Source organism: Triturus cristatus, chromosome 7 (genome assembly GCF_964204655.1).
Source record: "Triturus cristatus chromosome 7, aTriCri1.1, whole genome shotgun sequence".
Lineage (NCBI taxonomy): Eukaryota > Metazoa > Chordata > Amphibia > Caudata > Salamandridae > Triturus > Triturus cristatus.
Genome location: NC_140590.1, coordinates 520,989,960 through 521,006,641, shown reverse-complemented (window position 1 = coordinate 521,006,641; position 16,682 = coordinate 520,989,960). Strand labels below are relative to the sequence as shown.

Sequence of the window (16,682 nt, the reverse complement as noted above, 5' to 3'; positions counted from 1 at the left end):
CAAGATTTGTTAAAGTGTCATCCGTAATGTGAGCGAGCACTGATTCCGTGCTGTGACCACTCCAAAAACCAGATTGATGTTGATCCAGGAGTTGGAAATTCTCTAAGTGAGCGCAGAGTTGCTATTGCGCGCATTGTTCTAGGATCTTAGCCAGAGTGGGGATGTTGGAGTTAGTGTGGAAGTTGTTGAGATCAGTTCTGTCTGCATTAGTTTTTTTTAGAATGGTTGTAACCTGAGCTGCTTTTAGGCATTCGAGGATCGTGCCGTGTGACAATTAAGCTTTGACAATCTTTGTCCACAGGGGGATGAAGGCATCCTTGATTTCTTTGAATACCTTCTGTGGCAGCGGATCGCTGAAGTGATTACAAGGGTTGATATTAAGAAGGGTTTTGTAGATGTCTCATTCGCTGGGGGGAGTAAAAGTACCTCATGAGGCATTGCTCTTGGTGAAATTTTTAGCCAATCTGAAATAGAAAAGGTTCTCTTTTCGAGGAAGGGGTCAATTTTTATCTCGGGTCCCAACTTCAGCAACATTTTCAACCTTTTTACCAACAAGTTTCCGACCTCAATACTCTGCCCAGTACTTTCGGTAAACGCCTGCACCGACTTGCACCAGGGCTCCAGCTTGAATATGTACCACATCTGGAGAAAGATCTCTTGACGCAGGCAGAAGGCAATGAAACTTATCAGGCACCCGCCACCCTAGTCTCACCACATTTGGCTCAAGATTGCTCCAGATTCTTTGTTCATTGGAACTCTATTTCGTCAGACAGATGGGTGTTAGACGTTTTCAACCATGGTCACACCCTGGATTTTCTTCAACAACCTCTGGATTTTCTCCCAAGAAAGACTGCTCACCGCCATCTGGTGCTTCTCAAAAGGGAGCTAAAGCTCTTTCTCAACAAACAGGCAGTCGAGATAGTGTCACGCAGTCCGCGCAACTTGGGCTTCTACTCCCACTGTTTTCTGATTAAAAAAAAAAAAAAGTCCATAAAATGGAGGCAGGTTATGGACCTCAGGTTGTTGAACATGAAAAGTCAGCTGTTCCGGATGTTGTCGCTCCAGGAGATTCTCCTTCTCTTGGATTCAAGAGATTACATGACCTCCCTGGATCTTCTGGATGCGTATTTCCATATTCCTATTCATCCAAAGCATTGTTGTTTCCTCAGGTTCCAAGTGGCAGGGTGCCACTACCAGTTCAGAGTGCTACCTTTCGGGCTAAAGTCTGTGCCCAGGGTTTTCACCAAATGCTTGGAGCCAGTAACAGCCTATTTCTGGCGCTCCAGTCACCAGGTGTTTCCCTACCTGGACGACTGGTTGGTCAAGGCTTCAACATTTCAAGGTGCAAGAAAGTCCACAAACGCCTGTCTTCGCCTTTTTCGCTCTCTAGGTCTCAACCTTACCAAAAAGTCTTCACTCCTTACTTCCAAGTCTCTGGTGTTTCTGGGAGCGATGTTAGACACCAACCGTTCAATGGCTTTTCCCACAGAGGAAAGAATTTCTCATCTTCTAAGGATAGTTCAGTCGCTGTCCTAAAAAAAAAAAATAGTTTCTGTGAGGATTTACAAATCAATGTTGGGTAAGATGTCCTCTTGCATTCCGTTGATTCCTCACTTTTAATTGCGGATGAGGCCTCTTCAGGAACAGCTCGACGCCCAATAGATACGAGCTCGAAGCTCCTTCGAAGACACTCTGTCAATCACGCCTCAGATGATCAGGGCAATGTCTTGGTGGACATTAAGAAGCAATCTCTCAAAAGGCCCATCCTTCCTTCCACCAAAGCCTTTGATGATAATGACAACGGATGCTTCCATGGAGGGGAGGAGAGCTGAGCTCCAGGAACTTCAGGTTCAAAGGAGGTGGTCGGACCAGGAGTCTCTATGCCACATCAACCTGTTGAAGCTGAAGGCAGTTTTTCTAGGACTCCTTTCCTTCCTACCAAGGATAAAGGGGTTGTCAATCCTCGTCCGCACGGACAACACAACCACCATGTTCTATCTGCAGAAACAAGGAGGGACGAGATCCCCTGTTCTCACAAGTCTGGCGCAACAAATTTGGAATTGGCTGATTCACCGCAATATTTCCTTACAAGTCTAGCACGTTCCAGGGGTGCTGAACGTATGGGCCGATTCACTCAGCAGAGATACCAAGCAGTGTCACCAGTGGGAATTGGATGACGTTCAGCTGGGAAAAACATTTCTGTGTTGGGGATCGCCATCCCTGGATCTGTTCGCTACAGTACTCAACAAAATATGCGAATTCTATGCCAGCAGATTTCCTCAGTCAGGTTCTTTAGGGAACGCCTTCCATTTTTCCTGGGAAGGGACGTTTGCTTATGTGTTCTCTCCATTCCCACTAATATCAAAAGTTCTACAGAAGATGAAACAAGAGCCTTGCCGCATCATTCTCATTGCCCCAGCGTGGGCAAGGCAATACTGGTTTACAGAGCTGTTTCACCTATCAGAGGCTTCTCCAATACGTCTCCATTCTTCGGAATGTCTACTTTACATGGACCAAGGCCAGGTGGTTCATCCACAGATTCAGATTCACTCTCTTCACTTGTCGACCTGGCTCCTCACCACACGGAGGTTGGTGACTTAGCTATCTCTGAGGAGTGCTGTTCCATTCTTAACAAGGCCTGTGCTCCCTCCACGGTCAAGTGTTATTCAGCCAGATGGAAATGTTCTGCTCCTGCTGCACAAAACACTCCTGCCATCCGCTCTCTTCTTCTCCGGAGGAGGTTTTGCCACATCTCTTATCTCTGGCAAAAGCTGGCCTTTCCCATTCTTGGATTAAAGGTAATTTGGCTGCAATTTCAAGGTATAGGAGACGTTCAAGCCAGTCGTCGTTAATGTCCTGCAGACTAGTAAAGGAATTTATGAAAGGTCTTTTTAGAGCCTACCCGCCGGTTCGGCCCCCTCCAGTGCTCTGGCAATTAAACATTATGTTGTCTTGACTCATGAAAACACCATTCGAACCAATTTACAAGTGTGATCTGAAATTCCTCTCTGGGAAGGTGGCTTTTATCTTAGCCATCTCGTCTGCTAGGCGTTTTAGTGAAATTCAAGCTTTTACAGCAACAGAACCTTACCTTCAATTCCAGCAGGATTGAGTGGTGCTCCGCGCTAATCCCTCGTTCATCGCCAAGGTACCTACCACATTCCATTTGAATGAACCTGTAGTCCTACCTTTATTTTTTCCTGCTCCGTCTACACCGGTGGAGAGAGCTCTCCATTCCTTGGGCATCAAACGATGTTTGAAGTTTACCTTCAAAGGACAAGACCTTTTCGTAAATCTACCCAACTCCTCATCAGCTTCTCTGCCCCTGTAAAGGGTCAGGTTTTGACTAGAGTTTCTGTTGCTTGTTGGGTTTCTTCTACTATAACGTACTGCCATGAAAGAGCGGGATGCCAACTTCCTTCTAAAGTGACTGCCCATTCCACGAGGAAGATGGCAACTTCTTCGGCCCTGTTTGCCGGTGTGTCCCCACCAGACTTCTGCCGGGTGGCGACATGGACGAACGTCCGTACCTTTACAAGGCACTACTGCCTGGATACTTTGCGAAAGATGGATACTGCGGTTGGCCAAGCGGCCCTTCGTCATCTGTTCGCTTAAGGTAGGCCTCAGTTTGAGGTTTATTAAGATTTTTTTATTGTTATTATTGTTACTATTGTTATTACTTATTACAAATGTGTGTGTGTGTGTGTGTGTGTGTGTGTGTGTGTGTGTGTGTGTGTGTGTGTGTGTGTGTGTGTGTGTGTGTGTGTGTGTGTGTATATATATATATATATATATATATATATATATATATATATATATGCTACTTACCAGTATGCATCTGTTCTTTGCATGTAGAGTTGTATACTTTAGCAAAGATCGCCACCTGGTTTTGGGCTCTGATGTTTCGGTTTGTTTTTGTTGACGAAGTCTTTGTTAGTCACAAGATAGGTGACTCCTCCTTATGGCGAGCGTGCGCATGGGCATCGACTCCATCCCCAGATTGTTTTTCACCATGAAAGGTAATGATGGAGTTAGTAGGAAAGTAGAAAAGGATGTCCATGTGTAATGTATCTAAGTAAGATAATACTGCAACTGATAAAGGTATCCGGGGAGGTGGATGTGCGTATACAACTCTACATGCCAAGAACAGATGCATACTGGTAAGTAGCATTTTCCGTTGGAGGCATATGAGCTGTAGATTGTATACTTTAGCATAAACTATATAGCAGTCTCCCTCCTTAGCGGTGGCAACCTGTATCTGTTGCAGTAGTCTGAAAAAGGGTCTTCAATATAGTCTGGCCCACACTCGCTTGTTGCTTTTCTTGCACATCTACATAATAGTGTTTAGTGAAAGTGTGCGGTGTAGAGCAAGTTGCTGCTTTACAGATGTCATCTAGAGGAATATTCCCTAAGAATGCCATAGAAGCCCCTAGTTTGGTGTGTGGAATGAGCTCTAGGGGGAATGGGTAGCGTGCGTTTAGCTTTGAGGTAGCAGATTTGTATGCACTTGACAATCCATCTTGCAATTCCCGTTTTTGAGATGGGATTGCGCTTGTGAGGTGGGGAGAAAGATACGAGTTGTTTAGTCTTTCTAAAAGGTTTAGTTCTTTCTATGTAGTATAGTAATGCCCGTTTGATGTCTAGCGTGTGAAGAGTACGTTCTGCTACCGAGTCTGGTTGAGGGGAAAAAACTGGGAGTTCAACAGACTGATTAAGGTGGGAGGCAGAAACTACCTTGGGTAGAAATTTTTGGTTAGGCCTAAGAACCACGTTACTTTAATGCATTTGCAAAAATGGTTCTTGTATGGTTAATGCCTGGAGTTCACTAACTCTCCAGAGGGATGTTATAGCTACCAGGAAGGCTACTTTCCAAGTGAGGAACTGTAACTCACATTTGTGTAGAGGTTCAAATGGGGGACACGTGAACCTGACAAGGACAATATTGAGGTTCCAGACCGGTGAAGGTGGAATTCTAGGTGGAATTATTTTAAGTCCTTCCATAAACGCTTTGATAACAGGAACTCGAAATAAAGACAGGTGTTGTCTGATTTGGAGGTAAGTGGCTAGTGTAGCTAGTTGTAGCAGTATAGATGTATTTGTCAAATTGCATTGTTGTAGATGTAAGAGGTAACAGATAATGTTTTGAATGGAGGCATCTAGTGGGTTGATTTTGTTATTTGTACAAGAAACAACAAATCGTTTCCACTTTACTGCATAGCATGCTCTTGTTGTAGGATGTCTAGCCTCTTTGATGATGATCATACAATCTGGTGGGAGATTGAGGTAGCCAAACTCTATGACCTCAGGAGCCAAATCGCAAGGTTGAGTTGATTGGGATCTGGCTGCCTTATCTCTCCATGGTTCTGTGTAAGACGGTTTGTTGAGAGTTGTAGCTTTTGATGCAGAACTACTGATAGTTCCAAGAGGGTTGTGAACCATGGTTGGCGGGCCCATGTTGGAGCAACTAGGATCATTGTGAGGGAGTGCTGTTTGAGTTTCCAAACCACTAATGGAATGAGTGGGAGAGGCGGAAAAGCGTAAGCAAATTTGCCTGACCAGTTCATCCATAGCGCATTGCCTTTGGATAATGGGTGTGGATACCTGGATGCGAAGGTTGGGCATTTTGCGTTGTGATGTGTGGCGAACAGATCTATGTCTGGATGCCCCCACATTTGAAATAATGGAAGAAGAACTTGATGATGAAGTTCCCATTGGTGAATGTGTTGTGTTTGTCGACTGAGCAGATCCGTGATCTGATTGTGTACTCCCAGGACATGTTGTGCGAGGAGGTACATCCTTTGGGGAATAGCCCATATCCATATACTTTGCACTAGGCGTGAGAGTTGGAGGGATTGTGTTCCTGTTTTTTTATGTAATACATTGCTGTCATGTTGTCTGTACGTATTAGGACAGCTTTGCTTATTAGCAAGAGTTGAAAAGATTTTAGTGCTAAAATATTGCTAGTAACTCCAGGTGATTAATGTGGGGTTGTTTTTGTTGAGGGGTCCATAGTCCCTGTACAGTTCAATTTTGTAGATGAGCTCCCCAGCCGGTGAGCGATGGGTCTGTTGTTAGTGCTATCTGAGGAACTGGGTTGAGGAACGGTCGCCCTTTGGAAAGGTTTTGTGTATTCCACCACTGCAGAGAGCGAAGTGTGCGGCTGTCCACCAACACCAGATCTGTCAACTGACCTTGAGCCTGGTTCCACTGATGTGCTAAGCATTCTTGCAAGGGACACATCTGGAGTCTTGCATAAGGGACAATGGGGATGCAAGAAGCCATCATCCTGATTATCTACATAAACACTCGAGCTGCCAATGAGTGTTGAGGCCGAAATTGTAGTATTAGAGTTTGCATGGAGTGAATCCTGCCTGGGTGGGGTATGCTAGAGCTTTTGAGGTGTTTAGAGTAGCCCCTAGATAATGTTGGATGGTTGAAGGTAAGACTTGGTGAGGTTTAATGTGAAACCTTAGTCATGAAGTAGCTGGATAGTTCTGTGTGTGTGCTGCACACAACTGTTGTGAGATTTTGCTTTTATGAGCCAATAGTCCAGATAAGAGAACACGTGAATGTGTTGCCTTCTTAAATGAGCTGCGACAACTGCGAGGCATTTTGTGATGACTCTGGGTGCTGTGGTTACCCCGAATGGGAGGACTTTGAACTGATAATGTTGTTGGTCCACCATGAACCTGAGATACTTTCTGTGAGAGGGGTGAATAGGAATATGAAAGTAGGCGTACTTTAGATCCAGAGTGGAGAGGAAGTCGCCTTGTTGAAGTAATGGAAGCACCTGTTGGAGAGTGACCATATGGAAGTGGTCTGATTGGATGTAGAAGTTTTGAGGTCTGAGGTCGAATATTGGCCTGAGAGAGCCGTCCTTTTCTGGAATCAGAAAGTAGAGTGAGTAAACCCCCGTGCCCTGATGGGGGTAAGGGGACTGGTTCTATTGCATTTTTTGTAGAAGAGAGAGAACCTCTTGTTTGGGGAGAGTCAAATGTTCTGTAGACATTGGACAGTGTTTGGGAGGAATGTGTGGGGGACTGGATGGGAGTTCCAAGCAGTTACCATACTGGATAATTTGTCTTACCCACTTGTCTGTAGTGATGGAATTCCAGACAGGTAGGAACTGTGAAAGGCGTCCCCCGACAGGTGTGGAATGGTCGGGGGAAGCGCAGGGAAGTCACTGGTTGGTGGTAGGGGAGTTGTGGGTGGTATTACCCTGGTTGCTGCCCTTGTTGTTGTTACCCCTGTAACCTCCCCTAAAGTATCCTTTGGAAAAGGAGCTCTGATTGGGTTTTTGTAGGATGATGATGAGTGCTCTGGTGTGTTGGCTTTAGAATCACCCTTATAAATAAAAGGAGTGTCAAAAGGAACCTCTAAGAGAAGATAACTGCAAGGCTCCCATGGACTTACCAGTTTCCGTGTCCTTTTTCATCTTCTCTAAAGAAGTGTCCACTGCAGGTACAAAGAGGTGCCCTTGGTCGAAGGGCTGATTAAGGATACTGTTTTGCACTTCTTGTTTAACCCCTTCAGCGCTGCGCGGATTCCCGCGCAGTGCTGAAGGATCTGAGCGCGGGCGGGGCCATGACGGAACGGTTCCGTCATAAGCACAGCCCAACCGACGTGCATGACGGAACCGTTCCGTCACAAGCGTCGAAGGGGTTAAATCCAGATATCCTGAGCCAGGCATGCCTGGTTAACAATACGCTAGTATTGATTGCGCGAGACGCGGTGTCCGCTGCGTCTAGCGCACATTTGATCGATGTATTTGTGATCAATTTGCCTTCCTGTGTGATGTCATTGGCTTTATCTTTATATTCATCAGGTAGATGTTGAATGAGCTTCTCCAGCTCATTATAGTGGGCCCTATCATACCTTGCCAAGAGGACATGTGTGTTAGCTATTTTCCAATAGTTTGCAGCTTGAGATGCCATACGTTTGCCTGATGCATCTAATAATTTGGATTCCTTATCTGGAGGCGGGGTGTCACCTGAACCTTGAGAGTTGGGCCCTTTTACGTGCATTAGCTACTACCAGGGAATCTAAAGGAAGCTGATCCTTTAGTATATGGGGGTCACTGTGAGCTGCTTTGTATTTTTTGTCTATCCTGGGGTTAAGAACCCTAGCCCTAACAGGGTCCTTAAACACCTCTGGTGCGTGTTTAATTAGGCATTTTAACATTGGTAGGACGTGTGAAGATTTTTGTGGCTGAGCAAAAGTTTCTAAGAGAAAATCCTCCTCTACAGGATCTGAATGTAAATTTACCCCGTGATATATTGTGGCCCTATTGATTAGTTGGGCAAAACCTACATTATCGTCTGGTGGGGATGGCTTAGAGGGATAAAGATCTGGGTCGTTGTTTAAGTCAGGATCTGTATTATAGTCCCGCCATGGATCTGGCTCCTGTGGGGGATCGTCATTATCATCATTGTCTTGTGGAACTATATTATCATCCCCTTGTTCGTCCCCATCTCCATTATCACTGTCCTCTGGTTGTGAGAGTGGAAAGTATGTTCTTGAGAGTGTACTGGAGAGATAAGTAAATTGGGATCAATAGGTGGAGGAGGAGGTGTAGGGGGTGGAGAGGTGTTAGTGCCCATGTCTATTCTTTTAGCCGGAACCGGTGAATTTTGTAAATGGTCCGGTTTCCTTTTTGTAGGTTGTTTGGAGAGAATATGACCAGTCTTTGGATGGATATAAATTGTTTTCTGGTTTGGATCCAGGACAAAAAGTTCTTCAGAGCTGGTGTTCTTTTTCAGAGGCGAAGAGTTCTCCCTATGAGGAGTCTTATACTGTTTAGTCATAGGGATAGTGTTCGGTTTAAAAGCCTCTTCTGGTTCCAAGACTTCGGAGTTGGTTGGTCTTTTGCTTCGGGGGTTTAGGTGTCGAAGGTTTTTCCCTGGATTGTTTTGGCTCCGACATTTTCGGTGTTGAAGTTTTTCCTTTTTGCTTCGGCTCCGAGGGTTTGTCCTTCAGCTGTTTCGGCGCCGGAGGGTTTTCCTGTGCCGATGGAGGAGGGCATGTCATATCAGCGGCCTTGGACTTGGGTGCTGAAGGTGGTTTTTTGGTACCGGAGTGTGGTTGGCTCGAGCCTGAGCCGAAAGGCTTGTCTTTGCTTTTCATAGCTGGACCCAAGGGCGGGGCATCTGAAATGTTCGAACGGTGTAGACCTGGGCCCTGTGGCGAAGGTGTTACAGGAGCCTTTGGTAGGGGCTTGGGTGAGGCAGTGGTCTCGGTACTCACGGTCCACTGAGCTGGGGTGACTGCGTCTTTGACGTCTGAGTCATCTGCTTCAGAGACTGAGACCTGTTCCTCCTGTGCTTGTTCCGGAACGCTGTTGGGGACTGGATGGAAGATTTCCTGAATGGAGCCGCTTCCTCTGGATATTTTGTGGCGTCGAGCCCGACGATCACGAATGGTCTTCTTAGACTCGAAAGATAGACATGCCTCACAGGTATCTTCTCAATGCTCTGGAGAGAGGCAGAGATTACACACTGGGTGTAGGTCCGAGTGTGGGAATTTAGCACCACACTGGGGACATTTCTTGAAGGGAGTCCATTCCCTAAACTTCTGTCAGAAGCGGCGCGGGTAGGCGCAACGACCCAGGTCTAAGTTTATCGAAGTTTTTTCGACTGTAGAAGAGGCTTGTTGAGAAAGGGAAACCCGATCGAGACAATACCGTCGAGTGGTAGGTGATTGCGCGTCGAAGGGGGTTTCGATAACGACACCAACCCGGAGCGCAGCAAGTCACATCCGAACCCGATGGCGGAAAAAAATATTACCTGGGGATGGAGTTGATGCCCATGCGCACTGTCACCACAAGGAGGAGTCACCTATCTTGTGACTAACAGACTTCTTCGACAAAAACAAACTGCAAACATCCGAGCCCAACACCAGGTGGCGATCTGTGCTAAAGTATACAGTCTACAGCTCATATGCCTTGAATATGAATATATATATATATATATATATATATATATATATAATATATATATTTATTTATTTGTTATCCGCAGAAGTTATGTTACTTGTTTTGGAATAGGTGATGACATTATGTCGCATGGTGGGATGGTTCACCTGTTTTTTGCACCATCATTTAATATTATGTACTGCTTACTAGTCTGATTCAAACATGTGAATCTATAACAGATAAAATACTGGAGAAAAAACAAGTTACTTACCTGTACACTGGGGTCTCCAGTATTGATATCTTTTGTAGATTCACAGGCGGCCCTCTATCCTCCCCTTACAGGTGCACCCTCCCATACCTCTATTTTACTAACTGCACTTGTGCTTGAAATCTGAGGTGTGGTGGCCTTGCAGGGGATGGATACTCAAGGGTCTGCGATGTGATCGGTTGGAGTATGGATGTACTTTAATGAGGCTAACTGGTTTCTAAATGCTATTGATTCTCAAGGGAGATTGTCCTTTTAGCTTTTATACTGCTATTTTATTGTTACCATGGGACTCCCACCATGACGACGGGGCCTATTCAAGCATGTGAGTCTATAAAAGATATCAATACTGAAGAACCACATTGTACAGGTAAGTAACTTGTTTTTTTCTTCATAAACCTTCTTTTTTAGGGCCTCAGTCCTTATAAGCGTTCGGGCATGGGAGAGGGGGGTGAAATGTATTCTACCTGATGAGACCATCCACTCCTTGAGAGCTGAACACAGGTAACGCTTAAGTTCATGGGTCATGTTTTGAACCGATCCACAATACATAATTCCTGCTTTAAGCCGTAAAACAGCTTTCCTCATAACTATTATTGTAGCATATAGGGTTAAGGAAATCCAAGTCTTATGCTGTGATGAGCTATATATGGTCTGTCACAAGAGTAAGGTAGTGATGGTAGTCTCATACATGCATATTTATCAGGCAATTGACTACTGTAGTACTTTGAAGAGCATTGAAAATTTACCAGCGAGAACTAAAGATTTTAGAAGAACAGCACCTTTTTTCAATTCTGGACATATTTGGATGACATTAGCTACTACAAAACTGTTTATCGCAAAATGTATAGTTCCCTACATTTTTGTTAGAAGTCACAAACATCTTTGTCTGATCTAACTCATGCTTACCCCACTAGCAGCAAAGCTGCTGTTAGTGGTCTATTGTAAAACATCCCAAAAGCAAATATGTGCAAGGCAGCCTCCTGGAATTCGATTCACACTTTTTCAAGACACAATCTTCAGTCAGACTTCAAGGCTGTCACTAAGTAGGCCGGCTTAATTAAGGTCTTCTCTACAGCTCCAGAAGATCTTAGGGCCTCTTAGGCCCAGACAAATAATGATGTTCAGGATGCAGCAATTTGTAGGCCTCTCATATGTATATGACCTTTGGTGGGCAAACTCTGCTTTAGAGTAATTTAAGGAAATTAGTGCTGTAGCACGTTCCTGGTGTCTGTTGTCCCTCTCAAACAGTTTGCACAAAAACTTTGAAGTTCAGAGGCTATTCCAGAGGTTTGGCATATAGGCAGGGACAGTTGCCTCAACCAGTACAGCCGTCAGCCTGGTACTTTCAATACTTTGAACGTGGGTCTGCTAAGCAGAGCACAGGCCAGCAGAATCATCATCATATGCAGTCCGTGAGCAGGATCCATCATTTCCTGACAGGGTGGTGATCCATCATGTCTGGCAGATAGGTCTTACAAATCGATCAACACTACTGTGCCCTGTCTTTGCTTGTTGCCCCACCATATATTCCCCCCCCCCCCACACACACATACACATCAGAGTGGATTTCAGACGAGCACCTGTTCATTCTTCTGGAAAGGGTAGTGTTGCTCATCTTAGGTGCCATCTGGGGGATACCGGAATCTGAAAGAGGAGAGGGTGGTTGCTCTCTATTGAGAACACCCTCCAGGGTTCACAAAATTGGTATCGGTGGTCGATGCCCACCTTCAGAGGTCGGGGATATCAGTCTTCCAACCTACTTCGATGACTGGCCTTTGAAGGCTGGCTCTCCGCAGTCAGTCATAGACCACCTCCAGATGATGGCGAACCTACTGACATCACTGGGGTTCGCTATCAACAATCCAAAGTCTTGGAGCTTTCCTGGACACAGTGCAGTTCTGGACCGTCCATCCTCTGCTGCAAGTCCGGGACATTTGGGCTACGATCTAGATGTTTCAGTCTCATACTTGGTTGATTGTGAAAGCGGCTCTATGGCTGCTTGGCATCTTAGCCTCCTGCATACACCTTGTCAGCTACACCAGGTGGCACATAAGTGTTCTGCAAAGGAATCTGAAATTACTGTGGGCCCAGCGTCAAGGAAATCTGACATGTCATTAAGGTCTCCTAGGAGAAGGCTCACTATCTGCAGTGGTGACTGATCTAACAGAATTGATCTAGCAGCAAACCCTTTCCCCATCCAACGCTAACAGTGGTGGCATACTTGTCTTTGCTTAGCTAGCGAGGTCATCTATGGGAAGTCCCCTAAAGAAGACCGGCTCAACATGCGTCTGTTGAGAGTTGTGCGCCATTTGTTTTGCTCTGAAGGCCTTCATGACGTCTGTCTAGGGGAGACTGGTACAGGTTCTCATGGGCAGCACCACCACCATGTAGTATTGGGGCAAGCATGCTGGAGTGAGGTTCTGTGCCAAGAGGCTCCACACCTCTTTTGTTGGTTGGAGTGCCAGGGTTGTTCCCCTAACCATGAACTACCTGACAGTGTCCCCTAATGCCAAAGTTGATGAGCTGAGCAGATGGTGTCTAGCAGATCCCAATTGGCTTCTACATTCCGAGGTGATACAGGGCATATTCCAACAGTGGTAAAAACACTGGGAAGATCTTTGCCACGTCAACAACCAACAATGTTGAAAGGTTTTGCGTGTCTGAGTTTCTGCAAGAACATATGTTAGGCGATTAATTCTGGCTAGAATGAAGCATGGGACTCCTGTACGCCTTTCTGTCCCTGCTTCTCATGACTTGAGTCCTGAAAAACTGGGCCAGGAGACTGGGGTACATGGACACTTCTAGGCATGAGCATTATTCTTCTGATCAGGCAACCGCTTACCAAGAATTTTGTTGCAGGGCAGGGTCCTTGACTATCATCTGCATAATTTACATGCACAAAGATGTTGAGTTGCAGCAACTGCATTTGATCTACCGCCGGAGGTGGTGATTGTCATCTTGGCCACTAGGTGCCCTTCCACAAAATTCATTTATGCTGGATGCTGGGAAACATTTGTGGCCTGGGTTCCTTTACAAGGAAAGCTGTCAGACATCCTTTTGTTCGATTTATATTTGGCCCAGCAAGGCTTTGAAGTCGGCAATATTAAAGGTTGCTTCTCAGCTTTCTAAGCTTCTCTAGTTTTACCGAACCAACTGTCATTGTTTAAATCATCTCTTATGATGAGTTTTTTTTAAAGGTTTGACAAATCTTATCCCTCCCTTGACATTTGTGATGCCACATTGGGACCGTAACTTGGTGTTGACTTTTCTCATGTGTTCACCTTTCAAGGTGATGTGTAAATTGCTTGTTGCGTCTCCTGACTTTGAAGACTGTCTTCCTCATTGCAATTGCATCAGCACTTTGCATTAGTGAACTCCGGATAAAGTTGATACTGAGTACTTAGGTGGCGTTCTTTGCAAAAGTTGTGAATCCCTTTAACCTTGGACAATCCATCCCTCTGCCAACATGCTTTGCTCCACCTTGCCTTTCAAAAGAGGGGTAGAGACTCCATTCCTCAGCAGTACCCCCAAATGGGCTTTAAGCTTCTACATTAATCATACCAAGGATCATCGAATGGACACTCAACTTTTTGTGGGTGTCTCCTGAGCAAAGGAAGGGCAGTCAGTCAAGAAGGGATCCTGTTGAGCTGGATAGTGCTATGTTTTAAGATTTGGCCAAAAATGAGTTCCAAGAAGGTCTGAGTGTCCTTTCAACCAGGGCCAAGGCTCCTGCAACTGCATTTACATGAATGGTGGCTGTCCTTGATAACTGACAAGCTGTGACATGGGTGTTGGTGAATATCTTCACGAAGCACTGCTGCCTTGACAACCATGTTCAGTGGGAAGGATATTTCTCCCATTTGGGTCTGCAAGAAATGTTGGTAAACTTACTTGACAGACCCACCACCCTGGAAGGTACTGCTTCAGTATCTATTCTAAGGTGTAGAATCTGCTATTCGAAGTAGCCATCTCAAGCGGGTACTCTATCTAACCGCTGATATCTGACTGCTCTGCTACCATTCTGTTCTGTGGAGTGACCTCTGTTTAACATCTATAAGAGGCCCAAGTTTTTACTCCTTGCACTGTTGCCAACAATGGGCCACTCTCTGTCTGAGGGTATGGAAAGGTAAAATACAAGCAATTGAAGTGAGTTTGCAGGGTGGTGTCTCATCGATTTGTGGGTGGTACGAAGCCACCGTGGAGCTTCATGGTTCCAATTATCAGCTAAAGAAAATTTCCGGATAGAGTCTTGCACCTGAGGAGAATTTTAAAGTCGGTAATCGGTGGTTAGGTAGAGTTTCCGAAGCAAAGAGAATTACAGAAGTTAAGTTACCAGTTCTTTTTTTTCTCTTCTTAAAAAAAGATCTGTGGGAGGGAATTTCTTTCGTTCGGTTACTTACTTTATAAATATTGGTTTTTTTTCCCTGTAGAACAGTTGTTAATTATCAATATATATGTTTTTCAAGTACTTTAAGATCCTGTCCTGGAGCGGAAGCATTCAGTGCTTACTTACTTAAATAATATTCCTCTTTAGTAGAATTTACATTAAAGATGGGTAACTTTTACATGGTCTCTGCTGCTAGACAAGTCTGCTGTTCATTAGCATTTGATGTTCGTATATAATTTTCTCTTCCACTGGGTTTGCCTACAGGAGATAATCACTGAAAGAATCTAGGGGTATCTGCACTTGTACATTAAAATTAGATGTGGGTAGGAGAGGGTCCTTTATCTGGGTACAATTGCAGTATCTGGTATTGACATGGGTGTAGCCCTAGTCAGTGTTCAGCTACAATATACTATGGGGTGTGGTTATAGAATGGGTCTAGGCACTGGATATGACTGTAGTATTTTATCAGGTGTCGCCATGGAAAGGTCACTGGGGCTTGGTTAGACTGCAGTATGATGGCACTGTTTATGGCTGTAGTGCTTTATCATTAAATGTCGTTGTGTAAGGGTCACTAGGTCTAAGGATGCAAGGCTGCATCGTTATATGACAGCACAACGCATGCCATTACAACCCAGGTGTAACAACGCAAGTGCTGTTACAACCCGTTACCATTACAACGCAAACTTTTATCACGCATATGCCTTTACAACTAATTTTGTTGTAATAGCATGATTGGTAAAGTCAAATACGTGATTAAAGTTAAGTTTGAAAATATAAGTATTTTACAGGTAAGTATAAGCGCGATATAGATATATGTAGATGTATCTGTGTATATCTATCTATCTATATATAGATACACACACACACACATACACATTTCCTTAAAATCCCTCGACCCATACCCACCCTAAACCCTAAAATCACTCTTCCCACCCCAAAGCCTATACTCACCCTAAATGACTGTTGCCACCCAAAACCCATACCCACCCTAAACCCTAAAATTACCCTTGCCACGCCAAAACCTAAAATTACTCTTGCTACCCCAAAACCCATGCCCACCCTGAACCCCTAAAATTACCCTTGCCACCTATAAACCTCTAACCACCCTAATACCTAAAATTATTCTTGCCACCCCAAAACCCATGCGCACCGTAAACCCTAAAATTACCCTTGCCACCCAAAATTCCACACCCACCCTATAACCTAAAATTACCCTTGCCATCCCAAAACCCATGCCCACCGTAAACCCTAAAATTACCTTTGCCACCCAAAATCCCATATCCACCCTAACATTACCCTTGCCACCTCAAAACCCATACCCACCCTAAAATTACCCTTGCCCCCCAAAATCCCATATCCATCCTAAACCCTAAAATTACCCAGCCTAAGACTTACCTTCGAATAGCATATCCCTTTACCATTCATGCCTTCACAACGAAACTCGTTGTAAACGCATATGCATGGTAAAAATTTGCTTTATAATGATCATTCATTGTAACAGCATTTGTGTTGTAATGGCAACGCTTTGTAATGTTTGTTTCCCAGGCTGCACAGATTAAAAACAGAAGTGAGTATAAAAGTCTTCATAGCAATGACAAAAGTGCTTTATATGATTTCATTGCCTAAAATAAATTTACATTTTACAGCTGTGTTTTTTCATTCTTTCTTTGTAGTTAAATTTGTAACATTTGGATTATAGTTAGATGGTCTTCATGCAATAAATTTGATATACATTAGATCAGGTTCTTTCCACCTATTTTATATAGTAAGAACTTAGACTTTTAATATACGTATGCATATATGTATTTGTGCATCTATAATATATATTTAAGAGTGTATATGTAGTGTGTGTAAAATGCACAGCAAAAGATTAGAAAATTGATTCATGTACCTATTCTGCCTTTGGAAACCTGCCTAACGTGGCAGCTGTTGCAGTAGCTGGTTTATAGAAACTAGATGTGGTTGTTGGCATTTGGTGCCACTGCATCGTGTGCCAGACTAGAACATAGTCTTCCATAGCTTACAATGATTGTGCTTGACTTTCTTCTTATGAGTGTTCTGGATTGTCCTATCTGTAGTTGTGGTGTTCGAATATGCCTCTTCATTTATCTGTGTTC

The 16,682-nt window shown here is 44.4% G+C and overlaps 1 protein-coding gene across 3 annotated transcripts in view; it reads left to right on the top strand.

Moving 5' to 3' along the window:
• SEC14L1 (SEC14 like lipid binding 1) overlaps positions 1–16,682 on the top strand; it is a 360,792-nt gene that overhangs the window by 292,590 nt on the left and 51,520 nt on the right. The window lies entirely within an intron of this gene.